Raw genomic sequence first — 9972 nt, 5'->3', positions numbered from 1 at the left:
CACAAAGGAACACCAAAGCCAGACCCATAGATCCAGAATTATTCCCATTCCATTAGAGCATTGCTTCCCACTCCATGCTTGCCCCAAGCAGAGAATACAGACACAGAACTGCTCAAAGAGTGTCGTATTTTAATATAATATATCATAATATATAATACATTAGCTTATTCTAATATAATTATTATAAACAGTAATTATCAAGATGCTTCATTCATGCTCAGGGCTGGTCAAACAGAGGATTCTTTGAGATGAAGGAGGAGATTTCAGAGGGATTTCTTCTCTTATCAGGAAAAAAAATTCACTCATCAGAATTAGAATCACAGAAACTTGGAATGGTTTGGGTTAGAAGAGACCTCACAGCTTCTCTGGGCAACCTGGGCCAATGCCTCACTAATATAATATATATAATATATATAATATATATAATATATATAATATATATAATAAATATATATAATATATATTATATATGTGTATTATATATTTACGGATATATAGATACAGATTTTTATATACGTATACACAGATTTTTATATACATATATATGCAGATTTATATATATAATATAAATAAAAATAAATATAATATCTACAGATTGCCATGTAATGTTAATATTATCTCGAGGAGTTAGATGTAATATTGTGTCTTGATCTCAGGTGCCTGATCTCATCAGGCAAATGAAGGATTATAAAGGTGGAGGGATGAATTTATTATTAAAGCAAGAAAGACAGGGCTGTATCATCTGCTTATTTAGAGATACTGTGCATTAATTGCATACTAAGGTCTATTAAAGCAGTTAGAAGATGTATTATTTCACATGAGAAAATGTAATTCCACTGGCTTAATTTCAATTTTAAAGAACAATTTCAATTTTAAAATGGTTTTTTGCTGATGCCACACCCAGAGAAAAATAAGAACCATATCTGGTCTTGCTGTTAAACTGCATTTTGACTCTGTTGTCATCAAAATTAGGGGAAACCCTGCTCCTGGCTCTGCTGCCCTCGAGCAAATCAATACTTCAAAATCCTGCTTGAAAAAGAAAGGGAAAACAGAAATAAGAAAGAAACCCCTTTAGAAAAAAACCCCAAACTCCAGGAGCTGAGCTCAGCTGGGTTTTGAGGGCTGTACAGGCAAGTGCTGAGAAATAGGATCTTCTCCAGCCACACTCTTCTAAAAAACAGGGAGGTTCCTGGAAATTGGGGCTGGCCCTTTGTTTCAGTCTTGGCTTGGCTCCTCTCCCCTCTAATAAATACAAATCTCATTTTTGCCTTCGTGTTCCTCTCCAAGACCGAGGTAAATGAAGACCATCTACACACAGTCTACAATTTCTATGAGGAAAATGATGTTTAGGGATATTTCCCACCTGGATCTCGTCATTTGTGCTGTAATATATAAAAGTGAGTTTTTCCCATGAACAAGCCAGACACCAAATCCCCTGTGAAGGTCATGTAGTAACAAATATTTAATGGGAAGAGTTTGGTTATTTGTGGGGGAGTCTTATTTCCTGTGATTATAATTAGGCAATATTTTAGTGTGTATAATTATGGAATAATTATATACATATAGAAATTAAAGCTGCAGAAAGATTAAATCCCAGCTCAGCTGACAGTTAACTAGTTGCTACATAAAAAGAATTTCAAAATATTGTGTGGAATAGGATTTCTGGATTTATTATTCAACAAATTAATTTTTACACTATTTGCCACTCTCAGAACATACGGAATATTGAATCATACTTTTGCTCCTGGATGATTTTTTTTGGAAGACCCAGGGTCAGATTTATCACCAAAAACAGCCTCCCTGACAGAAGTGTTCTCTCTGGTTTGGGTTGGGAGCTGATGGCTCCATGAAATAGGAGAGTGAAGACTTGAAAGGAACTTTCCTGGTGTTTTTTTGGCTCTTGGTGCTTATTCATTGTGGAATCCCCTGAAACACATCATCCCAAACAGCTGCTTGTGCTGAGATTTCATCAGTGTGGGATCAAATGGTGCTTCTGAAGCTTTCCTGCCCTGGCAGTTGAGTGCTGGAACCTATAAAATCCTGGGACAATCATCTGCATGTCTTGGCTCTTCTCTCTTCCAGGTGCTGCTGGAATTCCCACAGTTTTCCCCGTGGTCCCACCATGTCCTGCAGCATCTCTACTCTCCACTGCTGGGCCCTGGAATTGGCTTCCTGATGGCAACCTGGCAGCTCTGTGTCCTTGAGGGACCATCCAGATGCAGAGGATGTTATTTGCAGGCTCTGCTCCAAAGCTTGAATCCACTCTCCGAGGTAGAACCATTCCTGGGAAAGGGATGGAGCGGGTGGGTACCACTGGATAGGGGTTGTGGCTCCCTAAAAAGCTCACAGGTATCGGAATAGGCGTATTTTGGGCAGGAAACTTCTCCCACTGAGATGGGAGGAGTAGATACTGGGGAGAAATTCTTCCCTGGGAGGGTGGGGAGGTCCTGGAGCAGGTTTTCCAGAGGAACTGTGGCTGCCCCATCCGGGTTGGAGTAACCTGGTCTAGAGGAAGATGTCCCTGCCCATGGCAGAGGGTGGCACTGGATGAGCTGTAAGATCCCTTCCAACCCAAACCATTCTGTGTTTACCCCTATGGCTCCATAGGGGTAAAACTCTCCATCAGCCCTGTGGGGTTTGTTCCCAAGTTTCATGGCATTAATAGAAATAAAAAGTTCCTTGAGGACCATCATGGGCTGGATGGAGCTTCAGTGGGTGCCATGGGCTGGGGCACCACGGGCATCCCCTGCTCCTGCAGCAGAGCAGGGGTGGTGATGCCTCCTCTTCTCGTCACCCCAGGACTTCAGGAACCCCTGAGCTCACCCTTCAGCTGTGCCTTCTGCTGCTGGGCCAGAGGGGCTGGAGAGCAGCCAGGCAGGAAGGGAGCTGGGAGTGTGGATGGACAGGGAGCTGAACAGGAGCCAGAGTGTGCCCAGGGGGACAAGAGGGCCAATGGATCCTGGCCTGGCTCAGGAACAGTGTGGCCAACAGGTCCAGGGAAGTGATTCTTGCCCTGGACTCAACACTGGTGAGGCCACCCCTGGAGTGCTGTGTCCAGCTCTGGGCCCTCAGCTCAGGAAGGACATGGAGGGGCTGGAGCAGGTCCAGAGGAGAGCAACGAGGCTGGGGAAGGGACTGGAGCACAAGTGCTGTGAGGAGAGGCTGAGGGAGCTGGGGCTGTTCAGCCTGGAGAAGAGGAGGCTCAGGGGAGACCTCCTCACTCTCTGCAACTCCCTGACAGGAGGGGGGAACCAGGGGGGGGTTGGTCTCTTTTCCCAGGCAACCATCAGCAAGACAAGAGGGCTCGGGCTTCAGCTGTGCCAGGGGAGGGTTAGGTTGGATATTAGGAAGAATTTCTTTCCAGAGGGGGTGCTCAGCCTTTGGAATGGGCTGCCCAGGGAAGTGGTGGATTCTCCATCCCTGGAGGTTTTTAAGATGAGACTGGATGTGGCATCAGTGCCATGGGCTGGGAACCACAAAGGGGTTGGATCAAGGGTTGGACTTGATGATCTCAGAGGTCCCTTCCAACCCAGCTGATTCTATGATTCTATGATTCTCTGACTCCAGGAACCCCTGAGCTCACCCTTGAGCTGTGTCTGCTCTGTCCCCAGCCCTGAAAGCACCGGGTGAGTAACGGGCTGTGCCAGCGGTGCCCGTGGGCTGCTGGCACTTTCGGGGAGCTCTTTCTCTCTCACTTTCAGTTTTCACACCCTGCAGAGTTTCTCATCTCTGGGTTTGGTTTGGTTTTTTTTTTTTTGGTTTTTTGGTTTGGTTTTTTTTCTGCTCTCTCATCCATCCCTTTAATCTCCTCCTGCCTGTGGGTGCAGATGCTGTGGCTCCAATGTGGTGGCCAGGCAGGAGGAGAGCAGGGATGGGACAAAGGGCTCTCTGGAGTTTTGCTCTCTCTTTGCTGCTTTTGCATTTGCTCTTTCACTTGGCACTGGTTTTACACCTGGAGAAAAAAGAAAAGTTGATTTTGGGTGACCAGCAGCCTCATCAGTGGGGTTTTTTTGTGTTTCTTTGATGAAACATGATTTTTTGAGTCACTTAACAATGGATTCCTCCACCCCATGCTGGAGAAGCAGTGCCAGCTGGTGGGAATCCAGGCTGAGACAGAGAGGTCACAGTCTGACATGCTTGGGGATACCCTGAGAGCTGCTGCCATGACTCATGGGCAGAGAATTCCCTGCTCAGAGAGGGAACCAGACCCAAGGACACGTATTTGGTGGGAGTTCTTCAAACACTGGTCCCCCAGGAATGCTGTTCCCTGGATTTCACCAGTGTTGGCTCCCCCACGCTGCTCCTCCTCCAGGTCAGGCACTCTCCTGACAGTTTAGTTTCTCTGCAGGAACACAATTTAATTGTTTTAATATACCTTAGTGAGGATAAAAAGAAAATAAAAGCAGTCTCAGTGGAATGAAGCTCTGACCAAAAGGAGATTATTACCCCCAGGGCTTTGTGGGAAAGGTGGGGAAGGGACCAGCCCTTCCCACTAAACAAGTAATGGGAAAGCTACAAGAAAGCTGGAGAAGGACTTTGGACAAGGGCCTGGAGGGACGGGGAATGACTTCCCATTGCCAGGGAAGGGCAGGGTGAGGTGTGATATTGGGAAGGAATTCCTAGCTGAGAAGTTGATGAGGCCCTGGCACAGGTTGCCCAGAGAAGCTGTGACTGCCTCATCCCTGGAAGTGTCCAAAGCCAGGTTGGAGCAACCTGAGCTAGTGGAAGGTGTCCCTGCCCATGGCAGGGGTTTGAGACTAGATAACCTCTAAGGTCCCTTCCAACCCACCCCATCCCATGATGATTCCAGGGGTGTGGTGGCACCCGGGGGTGACCCGAGTGCTGTGGTGCTGCTGTGGTTGGCACAGGGGGTGCAGAAACCAGCTCTGGTGCCAACCAGAGCTTCCTCTGCTGCAAGAGGAAGCTGCTGCCTGTAAAGAAACTTACTCAGCACAGCCCTGGGGGAGAACCCTCCTGCCCTCGGAGTTTCAATTACGAAAAAAAAAAAGAGATTATTTGGGCTTTATGCAGAGCACAGGAAGTTTAGAGGGGGTTCACCTCAAAGCACGTGAGTTGGGCTCTGGGACTGCCACCAGGGCAGTCTGGTTTTCCCACGCTGGAGCTGGGGGTTCACTGCATGAAGCAAGTGCAGCCTGAGGAAGGAGAAACTTTGTTTTTTCTGTGTCCAGGCGTTTTGTGCTCGTGGTGACATCCAGCTGCCGGGCTTTGCAGGGCACCCAAACCTTCCCCAAGCGGGCTGAGCTGAGCTGCGACCCAAAAATGACTGCACAGCCTCTTCCAACCCCAAATATCTGCTGCAGGGTCTTGACCCTCGCATGGACACGTGGGCTGGTGTCCCTTCTCTTCCCAGAGCTCGTGTTCCAAGCAGTGGGAAGTAGGGTGAGTGGTCTGACACAGTGATGGAGATCCCTACCCCGCTCCCAAAAAATAGATCTCTGTGTGCTTTTGGAGCTGCAGAGCCCCTTCCCAGCTCTTATTCTTGCTTTGGGGGTCAGTCCCCTCAGCCAGAAGTGCCAGGTATTCCAGCAAAATTCCCTGAGTGCCTGATGGGATTTTTCCCAACCAGTGCCTGCCTGGGTGTGTCAGCCCTACGTCCTCGGTGGGATGGGGACAACACCTGGGAAAATTCCTCCTCCCACAGCCCTGCCAGGCAGTAGAGGAGTGCTGAGCTGGCTGCCTGGAAAGGCCTCTGTCAGCTCTGGAGATCCAGGGAAACCCTGCAATTCCTGTTTTTCACCCAGCCCTGCTATTTCACTTTTCATTTGGAGGGAAGGGAATGTCCTTCCCCAGATGGGCTGCTCATAGGAGGTGACAAAGGTGGCCAGGCTCTGCTCTCAGTCCTTCATGGTAACTTTTCCATTGGCAGTAGACCCAGAATCCCAGTTTGACCTCAAATCCTAAAAGCCTGGGACTAGGAGAGGCCGTGGTGGCTCAGAACCTTTGGCACCACCAAGAACTGGGATAAATTATTTCACATCAATCCTCTTTTTCCTCCTCCAGGGCTCAGAGACTTAAAAGAAGGAGCTGCTGGTTGATATAAGGGAAGAGGGAAGGTCTAATCCCAAATCTAATCAGGAAAAGCTGCTTTAGCACCAGATTTGGTCCCTGCTGGCAAAGCACCCGGAGTCTCTGCTGCCAATGGCCCTGCCCTGTGCAGGGTGTCCCTGCTCACCCCTGGAGAAGCAGATGGAGGATGGAGGATCCCTCACACATGGGTTTCACTTTGTTTTACAATAAGAGGGAAGAGAAACTCGGTGGGAACAGGCGTGGGCCGCTGTGGGGAAACGAGGGCCGACCAGAACACCCCCCCCCAGCTTTTCCTTGGGGATGCCCTTGGCAAAGCTGAGCCTCCCTCGGGGCTGGCAAGGATGGGTTTGCTTTAAAGAGGTAAAAAACCCCATCTCTTTCAGGCTGGTCACCTTCCCTGGCAGTGGTGCAAAGCAACGGGAGCATCCTCGGGTGGGCTGGGAACAGGAGGCACACGCAGGAGGTTGGGTTCCCACGTCCTAAAACTTCCCATCTGAACCTGCACAGGACTTAATTCTCATAAGTTCATTAATGCTTCTCCTTTGAAGGATGAAACAAGAAAAGTAAAACACTATGTGCATGGTTTTCATGGATTCATGGAAACATGGAGTGCTTTGGGTCGGAAGGGACCTGAAGATCATCTCGTTCCACCCCGTGCCATGGGCAGGGACACCTTCCACTAGCCCAGGTTGCTCCAAGCCCTGTTCAACCTGGCCTTGGACACTTCCAGGGATGAGGCAGCCACAGGTTCTGGTTTCCCAGGCTCCCAGTCCCCGGCAGTGCCCCATGCCCAGGGAGATGAGCTCAGCACTGCACCGGGAGCTGCTGGGCTGGGGGAGGCACAAAAAAGGGAGAAAACCAAAAAAGGGGAACCCAAACCACAAGGCTTCCCTGAGAGGAAGCAGCTGCCTCATAAAGCTCATCCCTGTTCCCAAGGGCTGATGTAATTAATGTCAGCAGGATGTTCTCTCATCTCATGAGAATGATTTTTTTTTTTTTTTTATATATTACTGCAGCATTTTGTGCTTTTCCAGCACAGGTGAATTTAGGACCAACAGACAGACTTAGAAGCATGAAGAAATGTTATGAGATGAGACCAGCTGGAGGCAGGTAAGGAAAAACAAGCAGAATTTCCCCTGGGTGGCCAGGATTGACTGAGGAAGGGGAGTGTGCCTGGGACAGGACACACCAAGGAGCAGGTCCTGTCCTGCCCAGCTCAGGGAGTATGAAAAAATCAGTGGGGTAAGAGCTGAAAACCCACAAGCTCCAAAATTGTTTCCAAACTGCACAAAACTCTGTGTCTGTCCCAAAAGGTCCCTTCCAGTGCCTAAAGGGGCTCCAGGAGAGCTGGAGAGGGACCTGGGATAGGGGATGGAGGGATGGGACAAGGGGGAATGACTTCCTACTGCCAGATGACAAGGTTAGATGGGATATTGGGAAGGAATTCTTTGCTGGGAGGGTGGGGAGGCCCTGGCACAGGGTACTCAGAGAAGCTGTGGCTGCCCCTGGATCCCTGGAAGTGTCCAAGGCCAGGTTGGACGGGGTTTGGAGCAACCTGGGCTACTGGAAGGTGTCCCTGCCCATGGCAGGGGGTGGAACTGGATGGGCTTTCAGGTCCCTCCAACCCAAACCTGTTTGTGATTTCGTGATCCCTGCAGGTGACATTTTCCTGCCCCAGCCCATCCAGCCCTGAGCTTTCCTTGACTTTCCAATCATGTGAACATTTTGTCCAAACGAACATTTTTTTTTCCCCAAAAAAATTATGGGCACAAGGGACACAAACAACACCAGTGGCTGGATGCCAAATCCTGCTCCTGGGGTTGAGCAGTGGCCACTGTCAGAACAGAAGCTGCTTATTACTGTCCCTGCTGAGCTCACCCCGAGTGACCTTTTTCCTGAGAGCCCTCGGAGCCTCCGTGGGGGAATTCAGCTCCGGGGTTGCAGTGCTGACACCAGGAGTCACGAGTGGAGCCCTGTAAATGCCCCACTCGTGGGAGAAAAGCATCAAAAAAATTAAGAAAAATCAAAAAATAAAAAATCAAGGCAGACCAAACCCCCAAAATCCTCCTCAGGGATGGGGGCTCCCAAAAATCCCACGCTGCGAAGAGCAGCTTTTCCCTGTGGATATACAGAATTAGTACAGCTGGTGCATGGATAATGTGGGGAGGCTGGGGGCACCTCCATCCCCACACTGATGAAGGGCTAGGAGGTGTTTTTCCTGCCTGCATCAGGTGTTTTTGGTGACTCCCTGGCTCAGGAGGTATTTTTCCTGTTGCCCACAGTGAGCCTGTAGAAGGAAAACAATTCCCAGTTTGGCATCTGTGGGAAATGGTTTGTTTGGTGAGGACAAGGAGGGAAAGGAACAAAAAAACCCACCCAGGACAGAGGAGACACCAAGTGGGGCCACTCAAAAATAAGTGACAAAATACATCTTGCCCATGACAAGAGCTCAGAAACCACACCAGACCCTTCTGTTTTAAAACCATCCTTTAATCCATCAATCCCACAGCATTCCCAGCACGACCCCTTGGGAGCCAAGGAGGTGCAGTTATCCAGAAACATGATTTTGCCTAAAAAAAATGATGGAATTACAAGTTCTCTCCAGCAAATTAAAGGCACTTAGCAAGGGAATTCAACTCCAGCCTGCCTGGGATGCTGGACAATGCCAGGGATGATGCCAGGGCTGGCTGTGGAATTCCCTGGGGCTTTTTTGCTATTTTATCTACTTTTTAATCTTAAAGCTGAGAGCCACTTTTTTGTATTTGTTTTGTTGGGTTTTTTTTTTGTTTGTTTGTTTTTGGTTTTTTTTTGTTGTTTTTTTTAAAGCTTTAAAGCCAGCAGCAGGAACCTCCTCCTTGACCCCCAAAGAGCCACTTCTGATGGAGGCACCGGGTCCCGTGGGGATGGTTTTGGGTTCAGACACTGCAAATATGCTGGTTTAGAGTCAAAATATATAAATCCAGCAGTCTCCCCACGTGCAGGGAAAAGCACTGAGCCACCCAGAGCTACAGGGAAACCAACACCCCCAATATACATATTTCTTTTTTCTGCATAGATTTAAAAGTAAGGAAAATAGAGGTTGGCATCATTTTGGGCTGCAGGTGAGGGTTCCCAGCCTAATCACCCCAACATCTTTCCCTGCCCAGAAGGAAAATGGGATATGGCCCCCATGGGGGCTGTGGGACAAGGACTGGCACTGGAAACCCCCCAGGAAAGGAAAAACAGCCCTAAATTACACCAAACCCCTGACCCAGCCCCCCCAAACCTTCCCAAACCTGCCTTTCCTGCAAAAAAAAAAAGAAAAAAAAGAAAAAGAAAGGGGGGGGGAAAAATCATTTAATAAAATCCATTCTTGGCAGGGGATGAAATTTTAATGCAGCTCAGGCTTTGTGAAAACAGCCTGAATAAGTCATCAGGCAGAGCCTTGGCTGAGATGGATTTGCCCCCGAGGAAATGAGAATTAAAAGGTAAAAAGCTGAGGGGGAGCAACACACACGGCTGCTGTGACTTAGGAAGGGGATGGCTGGGCTTTAAATCAAAGAAAGGAGGGATGGAGACAGATTTATTGGTGTCCCAGTGTCCCCCATCCTGGACAACTCGGCTCTGAATGGGAGCTCAGCCCAAAGGCAGAGGGAGAAATTCCACATTTAACACATTTAATGTGCTGCTTGGATTTTGCACGTAGATTATTTTGTTTATTTCTGACGTTGGCAGGCCATTTAAATCTTTAGCCCAGACAATAAAATATAAAAAAAAGCCATCTAAGGTGTGTTCCTGATGATGCCAACAACCATCACAACATGAGGGCTGGGGGGTGCTGTAGAAGAGTCTCTCAAGTCCCCGTCACACACACATAATTCTGAACCTCCAAATAAATGACAAAAATCCTCTCTTCTCATGTGATCAGTAAAAAAAAAAAAAAAA

Source organism: Chiroxiphia lanceolata, chromosome 10, assembly GCF_009829145.1.
Source record: "Chiroxiphia lanceolata isolate bChiLan1 chromosome 10, bChiLan1.pri, whole genome shotgun sequence".
NCBI classification, from domain to species: domain Eukaryota; kingdom Metazoa; phylum Chordata; class Aves; order Passeriformes; family Pipridae; genus Chiroxiphia; species Chiroxiphia lanceolata.
Note: the sequence above shows the minus strand (reverse complement) of the source record.